General features: G+C 37.7%; 1 protein-coding gene across 1 annotated transcript in view; it reads right to left on the bottom strand.

Annotated features, from left to right (window-relative positions):
- Window positions 1-7,786, bottom strand: part of frmpd1a (FERM and PDZ domain containing 1a) — a 32,103-nt gene extending 24,317 nt beyond the window's left edge. Inside the window, exon 1 of the mRNA XM_088419523.1 lies at window positions 7,605-7,786. The gene's annotated coding sequence lies outside the window, so the exon portion shown is untranslated. The remainder of the gene's footprint in view (window positions 1-7,604) is intronic.
- Between the last annotated feature and the right edge of the window lie 8,120 nt (window positions 7,787-15,906).

The following is a 15,906-nucleotide window of genomic DNA, read 5'->3' as shown; positions in this document are numbered from 1 at the left end:
TGATTAAGATGATGCAATGCCCTGTAATGCTTGCATGTGCTTCTGTATATGATTTCTCTAGCTCTGGTGTCATAAATGATGGTATTATGAGAGGTATTAATTTGATTCCTACATCAATAAAGGCGTAAGTGTGAAAGGCACAAATGGCCACTGGTAAACTATGTTACTGATTCACTAAATTAGAAGACACTACCTTTTTAGATGGACAGTCAGCCAGTGTATCTTTAGTGTCTGAGCATAGCACCTGTCGAACCCTTTATTTTTGGAATAGCTCCTTAGTCTTTTCTCAGCAACAGACTTGTGAGATTTTAATGCCTCCATAGGAGGCCATAGGAGGCCAATGTTTAGCAGACACATATTATTATTGGTACGGGTCTATCAGTATTACCAACAATAATGTTGTCAAAAAAATATCATTGTCAATTCCGTCGTATATTGTAGCTAGTGCCACCTGCAAGTGTACTCCTGACAATTTGCTTATTTTCTTGGACTGCCAGGAAGTAGGAGAAAGCAGTCAATTTCCACCCATCAAACGGTGAAGAGGCCACCTTGACTACCCCCATCAGAGAGGTTAGCAAAAAATGCATCAGTGAATGCAGCCAACATAGATCTTGGGTCTGAGCTGATCGCTCTCTTCTTACGTAACTGGTGACACTTGCTCAGCCATCTGTGATGGGGTGAGATGTATCGCTTGTAAATGCTCATTGTATGTGTTTTAATGTATATTTACTCTTCGTCATACTTTATATTACTATATTATCTTACTTGCTTCATATTCATGATTCTTAGTTTGATTGTGCCAGAAGATGTGAACGCCAGAGTAAATTGGAAGGAATGAAAAATGTAAATACATTTTGATTTGGATTATCAAATGAATCACTATTACAACTGTGTGACTGAAATACACAAAGCCCAAAAGAATTGTCTTACTCACTGGATTAAAAAGAAAACGGGATGTCAGGACGCGACCTACGCAAAAGTGGCATAACATGGGGCAGGCGAATCTGCCAGGACTCTGGACAATAGGCTCAAAACTAGTTTCTTTTTTTTCCATTTAAACTGGATTAGCTGTTGTCAACCTCACTTATAGAAGAAGCGTTACCCTGTGTGATTACAGCACTTACCAGACTGCTACTACAAAACAGAAACACTTCCTTGCAAACATCCCCATTCAAATGTTTTATGCTTACACAGAGGGAGTGAAAATAAGTGGGCAAGTGCATAAGAGAGTGAGTGAGAGAGAGAGAGAGAGAGAGAGAGAGAGAGAGAGAGAGAGAGAGAGAGCTTAAAAGAGCAATGGCACACAATAGGAAGAAGCAGCAAAAAGCAAAGCTGTGAACAGGACACAAATAAAATGACAAATAGTTTAGCAGGAGTAAACATATAAAGCATGGGATGGTCTACACATCTAACAGGAAAAGAGACACATGCCAGAATCTATCGTGAATTTGGAGAAAAAACTGAAGACAACTACGGAGATAGGCGAGAGAGAGAAAAAACATTGTGGTCCTGACAGACTGCGCTCTTTGTGCTGTTTGTTGAGTCCCACTTGCCCCAGCTCCAAACACCATCCATATTTAATGAGGACCTCAAAAAGCCCCGGGAAAAGACCCATCAGCCTCACTGTCAAATACTGACTCGAGACTTTTCTTTACTGTAGCGTTCACTCATCAATATCGCTTTTGTCTTTTTTGCTTTACTAAAAAATACTTACACTGCATTGAAACTATACAACCTTTTGGCTTTTTTTCTCTTGTTACAAGTGCCAATATAAATTATTTTTTAATCTGGAATTTACATTATGGATATGCACAAAATAGTCTTGTTTTAAAGTGAGACGAGAAATCCTTGTATGAATAAAAGATTGACCCAAAATGTGTCTAAGTATTGGCTCTCTTTGTTGTAAAGGCCCTATAAAGTTCTGATGCTTAGTGAAATGAAGTCCGCATTTGTGCAAATTAAGTGAGACATGACCTTCCAGGATGTGTATACACCTTTTATCTGAAGGGCCCAAGAAATTGGAACACCAAAGCAAGAGGAATGACAAACTGCGCACAAGACCACGGAGCGTCCCAAACAATTCAGGGACAATGTTTTCGAGAAGTAGAAGTAAGGGTTAAGTTAAAGATAAACTAAATTGTTGATTTTCAGAGGAAGACCCTCAACTCTATAATAATAATAATAATACTATTGTCCCACAATAAACGACCAAAAGCAACAGACCATGCAGTGGGCATTAATCATAGCCGCAACAGATAAGTCAAAGGTAACAATGGACGAGTTTCACAACTCCAAACAAGAGGCTGGGATATGAGTTCAAAGGACCCAGATAAATAGTGGACTTGTTAGCACTGTTCTTGAAGGAAGAGTGGCCCAAAGTAAGCTGTTACTTTTGGCTAAAAACCAGAAGGCAGTTTGAGTTGCAGCTTCTGGTTTTTGTCGGTATAACTATTCATTTATTTCAATGTTTCTTTTGACACACGCTTGGATCCCACCTCACAAAGTGCTGGGAAAAAAAAAATAGTTAATTGCTACACACCCAGCACCAAACATCTTCCGGATGTTTTGTTTTGGGGAAAATGTGGTCTTTCTGTTTTAGCCTAGAAACTGTTGTTTAAAACTGGGTTGTGTTAGATACCATCCAATGGGGGTACATATTTGGTCCAAAAATAGTTGTTTAAAAACTGTGTCCTGTCTTTGCATGCCCAACATAGTCCAAATTTCGTCAAGAAAAATACTCATTGAAAGTCTTCTACTGTCCAATGTGGTCCAAATTTAATCCAAAACTAGTCCTTTAAAACTTTACCTTATTGAACGTGATCAAACTTTTTTTCAAAATTGCTAACAAGTGTGTGTTTAGCCTATCCTAAATCGTTGACATTTGGTCTAAAATTAGTTGAAAATTAAATTGTGCTTTTAGCTCATCCAATGTCGTCCAAATTTACTTCAGAAGTTGTTAAAGATTTGTACAAGCATCAGCATTTCTCATTTTTACCAAAACGAATTGCAGGAATTACATGTATTAATACTAGTTAGTAATAAGACTAATTTTGAGTTCAATAAAAGAGGATAATCTGGTATTCATACTGTGTATATTTCGCCTGCCGGCATCTTATACCCTGCAACGGTTGTTAAGACCGCTGATGTTAAAACAATGTGACGAGGAATGCATTCTTGGTTAGGTTGAGTGGTAAAATCCAGTTCAGTCCTTGGGCAAGACCCTTCAGATCAACAAGGTCTGTGCCAATAGTTGGTGAACTAGGACGCATTGTTGCGAATTGGGCTAGTGGAATGTGAATGTGAGGCATTCGTGGTTAAATAACTTGAAAAACACACCGAATTTAGAGAGTAAAAGAATGTCTTTTCAAAGATTTCATTTTTAAGGACTTGAAAATATAATAATGCTTGACCTGTACTCTTTGTGAGTTTTCTTTTTGGAGGGCCACTGTAAGTTTTAGTGTATTTGTGTCTGAGCCTTTGAATGTGGGTGTGTCTTAGTCACGGGCTGCATGCATCAATAATGCATTTGGATAATGCGGCCACTTCACTTTGCCAACAATTTGCAGGCATATCAGCGCACATACTTGGACGGAGGCAAAATGGAGGAAGCGAGTCATAATATCTAAGATTCCAAAGAAAAAAAATGAGTCATAGAAAAACAAAGAAACAAACTCAAAACATATTCAAAGTGTGTTGGTTTTGTTTAAAACTTCGAGGATGACTAGCTGATTCTTCTTTCTTTGGGCAAAAGGTAGAGTACACCCTGAAGTGGTTGCCAGTCGATCACAAAGAGCACAAACAAAAACAACCATTAATTCTCACAAACATGCCTATGGACATTTTAATGTGTTCGATATACTGAACAGGCATGTTTTAGTAACGTGGACGGACACCCCACTATCCGGAGAAAAGCTACGCAGGCACGGGGAGAGCATACAAACTCCATGCAGGAAGACCAGAGCCGGATGCTAACCCACGATCTCTCCACTGTGAGGCAGATCTGCTAGCCACTCTTCCAACGTGCCACATTTGGGAATTATATAATAGTGCTTGCCTGCATCCCTGCATCTTAGATGCATAATCTTTGAAAGGGACGCAGAGTATCAAATTAACATCAAAATATTAATCATTGTCCATTGTCCACAAACATTTTTGACACTTCATCTGCCATGTTTGTTTTGATCTCTCAGGTCACGTTGTCTCGTTTTTATCTGAGATCTCATTACCAAGAGACTTTGTCTGCAGGATCTTATTAGTGAAAAATGCCTCCAAAAAGTGAAACAAAATGGAAAGGAAGATCGAGAAGAGGAACAAAACAGACATGTTAAAGTTAAACAAACACTCAAAGTAAAAAGTGTACTTTTCCACTACCTAAATTATATTAGTGGTTGCAAGATGAAGATGATGATGACCGATGCTACATGCACGTAAGTTCATTCTATTATTTTAATACATTTTACTGTTTATTGCGCAAAGGGATGACACTTTGACATCAAGGGGATAGAAGATTCATTGGGAGATATGCTGCTGTTTTCCACCGTGGATTCACCTGCAATTCGAAACTTTGTCAGCGGGATCCGGATTATTGCAACTAACAATAATGACAAGGTAAGCTAAAGCTAATTTTCATCGTACAATATATATATATATATATATATATATATATATATATATATATATATATATATATATATATATATATATATATATATATATATATTTTTTTTTTTTTGTATCTTGTCTAAAGGTTTACAATATAATACAGATGAAATTCTTTGTACTGGTTTTAGGCTTAAGCTAACCTTCCACTGTTGTGTAATGAGCGTGATGAGCTACATTTAAAATGGCAAATCCATATTTCAAGTTGAGAGTAATTTAAAAGTAATGTAATAGCAGTGCAATGTATAACATTTCAAATACAGTAATATTGTAATGTAACTCATTACTTTGAACTGACAGTAATTAGTAATAAATAATGCATTACAGTTTTGAAGAAACTGCCTAACACTGGTTATATAGCATCATACCATCAAAACATTAAAAACTATCACTCTAATGATGCACGGACACCAAAAAGGTTTTTTGAGCGAGGCAGTAATTTTTTTGTACGTTTGTTTTTTTTAAGTAAGTCAAAGACTACTGTCATGTGTAAAAAAGCATTTATCGGTAATGGTGTTTTAAGTTTTGTTCCCCACATTACCAGAGATGTTTTAAGTTCTTCAAAGAGAGACTGTCATCTGAAAGCCATATTAAGATGTGTTGTGTATATATATATATATATATATATATATATATATATATATATATATATATATATATATATATATATATATATATATACATCCCATCAATTTATTAATTTATTTTGCAAACGTTGCCCAACATATCGCAATACGTATCGCAATATGCCTTTGCTCTGTGGCAATATATCGCAATACACTTTTAAGACACAATAGCCAGCACTAGTGTTTTAAGATGTGGGGGAAACAGCTTAGAGGTTTACACCGATAAAAATGCCAGGTTAAATCACATGATTAACTGTAATGCTGCATAGAAGACAAAATGGAGGGAAACTAGAGAGGAAATGTTTGAATTACAGCGTTCATGGCTTTGTTTCTATTGTATGACTGTAAAGCCAAGATGTCAATGTCAATAGAGAAATATAGCTACAGTGGTTGGGGCTTTTTCCTTCATCATGTTGGTTGCGGTTCAATAAAATAACAAACAGTAAGTGGCACTTCAAAACACTGTTTCCTAATAAGAACACTGGGGGTCAAATTTCCTCGTTCCATGAAATTTGATAATCAAAGGGTGGACAAGAGGCGTCTGCCAACAAAAATTGTTGGCAATTGCCCAGTGTTCTTTATTTGAAATGCATCACTCGAGATATGGCGGGCTGAAGTCACACCTCTCAATTTGCAATTCTAGCCAATTGGAACTTAGGAGCAGAAGTGTTATTTTAGTAGTGGAAGTTTTGCTATTTGGCCATATAAGTCAGAGAGAGTGGGGGACTGTATGCTCTTGACAGTAACTCATAGAACATAGCATAAGAGTAAATAATGCCAACCACTCAACACATAGCCTATTCACTCCGAGGGATATTTCTGAGACTTACCCTAATTTGCGTATTTTGTGGGACTTTGGGAGCAAGGCACAGAACACCAACATAGAGGATGGTCAACTGAAATGTCAGACTGGAGCAAACCTGCATCCCTACCAAAACCTTTTGCATGCACCACAAGTTCCACTATGCTACACGTACAGAAAATAGTTCAAATTTATACAAACAAAAGCACAACGAGAATGGACCAATTTCCATCCTTTGCTGAGTTAATTTTGATCATCAGTATTGAAATGTTTTTTATTATATTGAATATGTGCAATTCCATGCAAACAGCGACAGACCCACCCACCGCCTTCATTGGGTATTGAACTTCAAAAATGCAATTGCATCAAAAATGTATCCGAGCCTAAAAATAACATCATAAATTAATTAGGCTGGGAAGGCCTTCAGAACTTGGCAGCTTTCATTTCATCTCATGTGTACGTCTCAGTACTTATTTTCATTCCAAATCTGGCCATGAAATATAAGACAACACAGAAACACGTACAGTATGCCATTTTTTGCAGCAGAAAAACAAGTGAACACACAGTGTATGCATGCAATAGCGATAATAAAGATTGTCTGTATTAGGAAAGAATGATGCAGCAAAATATTCATAGCAACATAGTCGAATAAAATGCATGCGAGTGTGTGTGCACTCAGGGAACAGTGGGTCACTGAATAAAGCTATTGATTGGTCGCTGTGATTTATTTGTGTAGTCATCAATTCCTCTGAAGTTGCTGAATAAAGATGCAGCTTACTTTTAGAGAATGTAGAGGGTTTTTTTTCTCAAGCTTCTTTCTGTCAGCAGTGAGACACTCAGCATTAAGTTCACCTTTCTTGTAACCCTCCAATTCTTTTAGCACCACCCATCTGTCAGATTGTGTCTAAGCTTCGAAATCCCCAAATAAACCTGCCATCATCCGCATGTCTTTGCATTGCTTTCATCATATCAGTTATTGGATCTAAAGATATAGTAGTTGAGGAGTGTTGCAAGGAGCTCTCTTTGCCTGCATTATCCCTGAGTAGCAGCATAATTAATCACTAAGCAAAAATCTTCTGGTGGTAGGCATGGAATAGATTAGCTGTTCATTATGTAACGGTGAACTTTGTTGAGTTATATGCAGGATACACAAATTGTTGGAAAGCCAACGAAGCTTGAATATAGCCAACTGACATCGTTATTGGATCATCAGTGCTGTGCTGGTGTGTACTGAACCTTCAACCGCATACGCTCCCCTCGCCTTGGCAATTTAACTTTTAGTAAACACCATTCCAATATGAATGCATTACTGTTAAATCTGCACTGTATTATACTGCTCAGTATACACAATAGTCATGGCTCGTTAATCTTGTGCACTGTACCTCGAGACGGGACGGATTTTGAGTAGCACCTAATTATTTGATGCATTTTTCTTTTCACCCAACCTAATCTACTGCATTTTTTCACTGTTTGTCTAGTTGTTATTCAGTGTTGTTAATGAGAGTTAAAGACCTTACCGAGCGGGCTTGTGTTTCTAATCCCCTCCTCGGGGGTGGAGGTGGTGGCGGGGTTCACGCTGTCCCGGACGTGGAATCAGAGCGTCCGCAAAATAAAGACAAATAAATGTTGAAATTAAAACGCTACAGTCGGAAAACGAAGACCTCCAGGTTAACGCAAATGACGCACGGTAATCCACATAAAGGGGACCGCGCGCGATTCTGAAAGGTGAGGCGCGTCCATGCTACAATAAACTCCCTCCCTCGCTCTCCCCCCCCCCCCCCCCCCCCCCCCTCCTCTCTCTCTCTCTCTCTCTCTCTCTCTCTCTCTCTCTCTCTCTCTCTCTCTCTCTCTCTCTCTCTCTCTCTCTCGACAGCGGGACAGGAACGAAACGCAACCTGCCTCCACAGTATTGAAGAAGTAAGAACTGTATTAAAAAGCAATAAAGGATCAATTAATTCTTTGGAATACCTCTATGAATACAATAATTATGCATGCAGAAAAGTTCAAATTACTTTGTAACTATCTGAGACCACATACCTAAACAACCTTGACGTATTTTCCCCTCCATCACAGTCAGGTGACGATTCATGGAGATTCAGTCTTGCATAATGAATAAAGGCCACTTAAATGTACATTTTGTTTACAATTAAATTTAAAACGTTCTAATAACTTTTAATTTAAAGGTTCCATTTCGTGGAAATGCTATTTTTTGAAGCTTTTAACCATGTTACAATAATAACTTCTCACCCTAAACACCCCCAAAATGTCATTTCCCCTCATTGATGCGTTTCGAATATTTTTTTGCTTATTCTGCACTGTCAGGACTACCCCGCCCGAGCAGATAAACATAATTTGGGAGAGGCAACATGATGATAGAAATCCCTCATGTACCCCTCTACACTGCCCCATATAGTTAATGTTTATTTTGAGTCTCTTAAGTTTGTAAATAATAGGAAAGGGAAAAGTACTCTGGACATTTGGTCTAATTTGTTTAAGAGAAGTCTGTCTATTATATTCCTTCATTATGTGGATGTAATGAAAATCTGGTATGTCTGCTTGTTTGTACATATTTGTGTTATTGTTTTATGCTTTGTGGTGTTGTTGTTCTATGTTGTATTGACAGCGAAGGTTTCATGTGAATTGTTCAAAGAATAAATGTCAATTAAAAAAAAAAAAAAAAACACTGCAACATACTGCCTGCGTAAGAGTAAATACACAAATACCTTATTGGAGGAGCCGTTCACATTTTTTTTAGTTTGGTTTTCATTTCTGGGTTGGGGAGGAGATATTTTGCACTGAGTTGGCCAAGTAAAAAGCAACATTTCATTTATTAGTTGCAAAGTTGTAATGTTGTAAATGTGCAAGTGGCAAACATGTGTTTGAGAGCACACGGCCGGAAAATCAACACTGGTAATAAATAATTCACCCGTGGGCACATATGTTATTTGTAGTGGTTTTAGAGTGGACCGATTTAATCGGAGGAACTGTTGTTACGATCAAATCGGCACCCAGTTTTCATAACAAGAGTGTGGGTGACTGATGTTATGCTCCCAAACACATTTTCGCCACTTTTTCTACAATAAAGCGTTGTAACTAATAAGTGAGCATTGCTGTTTACTTGGCCGACTCGGTGGACTTGGCGGTGTAAGGGAGGTACGAATTTTTGACGTCGTCATAAGTTTTTCTCAGGTCATTTTTATCTGGTCGAGTGGGGCCGGTGCGAGTCCGGAGAATAAACAAGAAATGCATCAATGAAGTAAAAGAACACGTTGGAGGTGTTTAAGGTGAGAAATCAACATGGTAAAATGTTTAAAAGCTCCCAAAAGTTGCTTTTTCTTGATAGGCCCAATTAAAATATCTTCATGATCAGCCTCTTGGTCACTGACTTTAAAGAGAATGAGAACATGTGGAAATGAGATGGTTGAGCAACTATGGCTGGAGATACTTCCAGTCTGGGAGGACTGGCTGTCTGTGGTGAAAATGTGTCGAGCATAAAAAGAGTCGTTCGAAAGTGCTGGGTATTGTGTCTTAACAGTGCTATACAGCAAAGGTGTATAGTGATACCTATTGCAAAATAATAGGCAATGCTTGTAAAAAAAACAAAAAAAAACAGCAACAACAAACAAAAAATTATCTTTGTCTTTTCAACCGTAAACAAAATAAATCATGACATAATTCGTGTTGGTGGAAAAAAACAACAAAACCCAGGGAGAAATCTTTTGTTATAATGTATCAAATACAGTGAAACCACAAGATACAGTCGCTTCTGTACATTTTTTTTCCTCTTCGTGTCACGAAAATTAGTTTGCATAAGAAAGAAAAAACAAAATAAACAAAACTTGAAACATCAAAATTTGATATAAACACAACATTAATTTCTACTGCTAGTAATATGGCTGCTCAGATATTGTGTTTCTCTGGAACACATACAGGAGCTTACTGTACTGCAGATGACACTGTGCTGAAGCCCGAGATATGCCTCCACCAGCAGAAACGAAGAAAACTTTGGAAATCACAAAACCTTTTTGCCATCGACAGTGCAGATAACACTGATGAGCTGATCATTTGAACTAGGTCTGTTGGAAGAGGGTATCACCAAAAACAAGCATACAAGGGCTCTCTATATAAATGCACGTCTTGCTCTGACCTAAAACATTTTATTTAGCATGGGAAACTTAGTACATGTGTCAACATCGATATATGCATATGTTTATGCATAAATAAATAAATAAATAAATAAATAAATAAAGCACACTTATTCAGTATCGTTTGCTAAATACGCCTCATTACTTTAACATGAAGTAATGGTATTCATGTTGTATCTATTTGTAAAAATGAATGTCTCAAACAATTAAACAAGAAGCTTGCAAATGCATGCCAAGATTGTAAAACTAAACAAATGGCAGAACTGTGTCATATTGGTGAGCATAGTGTCCAATGTTAATCCAATAGACTTGGGGTTCAAATGGACTATGACCTACCTGTGTGCAGGTTGCATGTTGCCTACATTGTCATGTGTAACAAAGTTTAAAATGTAGTTGATTTATGACCATTTTCTAATAATTGTCACCTTGCCACACACTGATCACCCCCATGCCTTGGGAAAAATGTGCATATTTGTGATTTTTTTTTTTTTTGAGTTGGGGTGGGTATTTTTTCATTCATGCAGTATTCAAAAGCACCTTGGAATCTGACAGTTAATAAATGCATATTTAAATGTGTATTGTATTGTATAAAATAATTATAAAATAAAATAATTGGTTTAATTCATGCAACCCAGAGTGTGAATTTCATCCCTGGCACATTGAGGAGTTGTGTCATCCTGGCCACCCCATAGAAAATAATGCAAATAGCGCCCCTGTTTGGAGCTTGTTTTATTTCGGCCATAATTTTCTCCATGTATCTTCATTTTTGCACTGTCTCAGTTCGGCCGCTAGGTGACAATGTTTTCACGGTTTTTGGGTTATTAAGAGGCTTAAAACAAATGATAAAAACACAGTCTTTGTTTAATCCAGTGTAACAACGTGTTTTAATTTGTTTTATATTAATGAATTTTAATCATTATTGATGGCTATTATTGATTGCTGAGGGGATTTAGTAATATAAACTGTCCTGATTTGCATGATCAAATACCTGTATATTCTGGAAACCAATTATTGAGCGTTTTCAATCAACCATCCGCACACATTTTCCGTCAGACACGATTAGTGTCTTCCACATTCCAGTTGCAGGTTGCTACCTAAATCTCTAACCTTCTAAATTGTACATATTGCATGTGTAAACGACAATTGTTTGTCTGAATGTGCTAAATTGGCTGGCGACCAGTCCAGGGTAGGTGAACCCAGCCTCGTGTCAAAAAATAAACTATGATTGGTTTCAGCTCACAAGTGACCCTAAAAAACCAAGCTGTTTAGAAAACGGATAGGTATCAAATTAAACAAAGGCTGCCAATAAATTGCCCAACATACACGATAATGGACTGAGCATTTTGGAATTAAATTGCGCTATTGTTTTATTTAGCTTTTGATCTACATTCACATTAATCGAGGCAATGATATTAAAAACTGAATGTTCCAACTTTCACAGACAGATCCAAAACGTTTGATTGTAAAATTGACTGTAGGTTTGGTTTTCTTGGTTCTTTCCATGTCTAAGTATGGTAAAACAAACAAAAAATATGTTTCCTCTTTCTATATTACTTCCTACAATATACGTAATAGCCAGGCCGGTTCAATTTTTGCTGGCTATTTTGGGGTCAACATATGACCGGTTTTTGACTCCAAACAACCCCTTTCCTCCTTTGTTTGGCATGCATCCGGAGTAGCTTCCTCTCATGATAAAAATCCTTTCAATTTTCAAAGCAAAGTAATCTACTCCGAGAAGCTAAAATTCATCTTCCAATGCCGTCCTAAAGAGTGGAGCTGTTTGTTTCATGGCCGACATGAAAGGAGAGCAGAGGATCCAATGTCATTAGTCTTATTAGCTTCATTAGTGTAGAATGGGTGAACTTCAAATGACTGGCTTCTAGTTATTTGCGTTACCATAGAAGCAACATGAGCACTTATGCATGCTCTGTTGCACTGTGAATGACAGTGGTTGAAATTGAAGACAGCCAATACTTTCCTCTTCTCGCCACTAGATGGTATTCCCACTCAGGAAAGTATCAGAACAAGAGAAAGCTGAACAGTATGTACAGTATTATGGATGGGATGTGCATAGTAGAGTTTTTACCATCACATGGTGAAAAAAACAACAGAAAAGTTATATACGTGTAATTAATACTAATGGACTACGAGAGGTAAGAATTTAAAGTGAAAAAACAAAAACAACAAAACACAGTCCTGGGTATGATGTTAATCCAGGCAGACTGGGAAGTGTGTGTGTGGAATCTCAGCTAACAACCCCCAAAATGCAAACCAAAAGATTTTTAATACCCTTTCTGTGACTGGTAGGTGTTCAGCGACATAAAACATAAGGGCCCTACGGGCAACAAGCTTGTGAGTGGTTTTAGATGACCAAAAACCTGTCCAATAGTTACCTATGTTGTAACCAGGAAAATAAAACTTGGTTCCGTGAACTTTTTTTTTTTTTTTTTTTTATAAATAAGAATAAAAGGAGTGCAGTTAATAACTTTGTTGTCACAAGGCGTCACCAAACATGTCAGAGCTTTCTGTTATGTACTCAACCAGCAGTTCTTTCTAAATGTACACGAATGAGTTGAATAAAACGGCAGGAGATATTTTGCAAATAATTTGTATGGCAGGTGGGAATTCGAACAAACGCACACTTGGAATAGTTCTTTCTATCCTGATCAGGGAACCAAACGCAGTGCGGTCGACGGTAGATAAGCAGAGCAGGTCTGAATTGGTTTGAACTTGTCTTTTATTCATTCCATCACTTCCAGTACCCACACCTCCACCATGGCCCGGTTTCTTCTGGCAGGCTCTAATCTCATTCACTAATCGGCTGCAGACGTGAGGCTTTGCATTTCCCCACAGTTTCAGGGGAAATGCATATGACAACGGAATAGCGATAAATAACCCTTATGGACCTTATCATGCCCAGCATGACACGTTTCCATGTCTAAACCAATACGTACCCTCAATTTTGATGTTCCAACTTCTGGGAGATGATTGGACAAACCTTCACCGATTCAATTTAAGTCATGCCGTCTAGCATCCCCTCTGTGCGTTTATTTATTTATTTATTTTTTTGGGGGGGGGGGTTATAAATGATCTCTCTAAACACGACTTCAAATAGACGAACGTAAGTGCACAGTTATTTCTTTAATCAAAACATATTTATGCTCATTTTTGTCAAACAAACTTGCTTTCATTTCAATTTTAATGGATACAAGTGATAACATTTGAAGTTATTTTGAAAATATACAAACTCATTATTTCTCTCTTATTATTTAAGATATTTTTTTCACAGCGAGCCTATGAGTGGTAAGGCGGTGCAGTTAGACAAAATTAGGACTAGTATATATATCACACCTATATATATATATATATATATATATATATATATATATATATATATATATATATATATATATATATATATATATATATATATATATATATATATATATATACTGCACATTTTTTTATGAAGAGTACAAAGCAGAACAGTTTATTTATTATTATTGTTATTATTATTATTATATTTTTTTTAAATCTCTTTGCTCAGCAAGAAAAACACGGTTCAGAAAAGGAATAAGGTACACAGAGCTCAGTCTATTAGTTTGTCCTTCAAACAATGCATACATCGGTAAGGACTGTGTGCTCAGGTTACATGCTGCACACTGAACATACATGACCATCTGAGAACACATGTATTGCCATTCTCCAAAACCCCAAACTCCATTTCAATGAGGCTCATGGATTAGGAGGAGTGGGAGCAGCTAGACTTGGAAGTCGGCCCTGGAATAGTTTGCTTGCAGCTCCCAAATCAGGCCATGGTGTCAAGCTGGCGTCTCTCGAGAGAAGTTGGCTGGACACATCAACCACATTAAAAGGAGACTAAGATTTGAAAATGCCGGTCACGTTGTTTGTGTCAAATTTCTGGCAGCACCGGATCAATGGTTCTGCACGTCTTGGTCATTATCGTTCATGTTAGTGACTAATCTCAGCAGAGAGCCTAAAAATGATCAAATAACCTTTGATAATTTAAGCAGAGTATCAGAGATCAAACTATGCTTATATTAAGCACAGATGAATACTTCGTGTCACACCAAGGTTTAATTTGAAGTCTATCTGAAACGTTCTCTGTCTCCCATAAGTTTTAGTATGGTTGAACTATAGATGTGTGCGACCTTGACGAAATATCGCACTCTTTTGTTTCACTCTCATTCTTTCTTCTTCCTTAACTACTTCAAAAAGCAGAAAATTGTACATGGTACCTACCTGCTTTGATAAAAAGAACCAGGTATGTTTCACTAAATCACCAAACCAAAAAATTCCCTCTGTATTTCATCATCAAAATTGATCATAGCAGCACATCCAGAGACGCAGAAAACATATTTCAGAATGATTTACATTATGTTCACAGACTAATGAAAGTACAAAATGGTAGTTGTTGCAAAAAAGTTAAATGCATGGTGCTGGGTTGCCCAACTCGAGATCCTCTATCTGAGGGGTGTCCTAACACAGTCCTTGAGGACCAGGTTTCTTTCCCCAACACACCTGATTCAAATGATCAACTCATCAGCAAGTTCACCAGAAGCCTGATAATGATCTTGATCATTTTAATCGGGTGTGTCAGGGAAAGAAACCTGGAAACATGCAGGACCGTCCCTCGAGGACCGAGTTTGGACACCCCTGCTCTATACAGTCTGTTTTCGATGTAACCTTCCTCCAAAATGCATTAGTCAATGAACATGCTTCTGCAAAACTTAATACTAATGAGCTTATAATTTGATTCATCTATGCTGTGGAGACAATATTTTAAATAGGCAGTCCCGCCCTTCCCCCTCTTTCACTTCAGGAGGGCACACCGTCTTAGCATATTAGCGCTTGCACTTTAGGTTTCGAGTCAGCGCAAGAAAAAAAAGTCACAGTGGAAAGGGTTGGTAGAGAGGGGCAGTCCATAAAGTAGATACACGTGGCTCTGGAGAAATTGCAGAAAAAATGAATAAAAAAAAGCTGCACAGGGACCGAGTGGTGAGACAAAGAAGAGTTGGTGGGGCAGTCTTGAGGTGGAAGAGCTGCCGAAGAATCCATGTAGACATAAGTGACTATAGACTAGATTTCCTAGATGTGATAGCTTTTGTCAAAATATTTCAGATGCTGAGGATAACATGTTAAAGTATATTCATTTGTTTGACCTTTCCAGATGTCTTAATGAAGCCACAATTGACACAATTCCCTGCAGTCGTGAATACATGACAAAAACAAGATGTTTAGGGCTTTATTTTTGTGCTAAGCTTGTCTAGTCCATAGCACTAATTGTGCAGGTTGGTGGAGTTTTCTTTCTTGTGGTATTTGCCCCGACTTTGCACAGGTGGAACAAGAGGTAACGGGGAATTTAATGTGTGCATTATTGTGGGATGAAAATGCAGACTACCAGCCAAGTGAAGCGCACTCCCCTCATCGCATTAAAATCAGGATGGTGGAAGGAAACTAGAATGTTGACATTGCAGAAGCAGAAGTTAACCTTCTGGGGCCTGAAAGATGAGGTTGGCTCATACAAATATCGTGCAACTGACTGCGTTGGCGAATAGTGTACCAGTTGAGGAACGTTTCTAAAAATACTTATCTACCAAGTCCTGTAAAGACTATAATACCAAGTAACAATACAAGAGAAAACAAACCAGAC

This window comes from Hippichthys cyanospilos, chromosome 7 (genome assembly GCF_059441005.1).
Source record: "Hippichthys cyanospilos isolate Australia breed blue-spotted pipefish chromosome 7, RoL_Hcya_1.0, whole genome shotgun sequence".
Taxonomy (NCBI): domain Eukaryota; kingdom Metazoa; phylum Chordata; class Actinopteri; order Syngnathiformes; family Syngnathidae; genus Hippichthys; species Hippichthys cyanospilos.
This window is presented reverse-complemented; position numbering and strand designations above follow the sequence as displayed.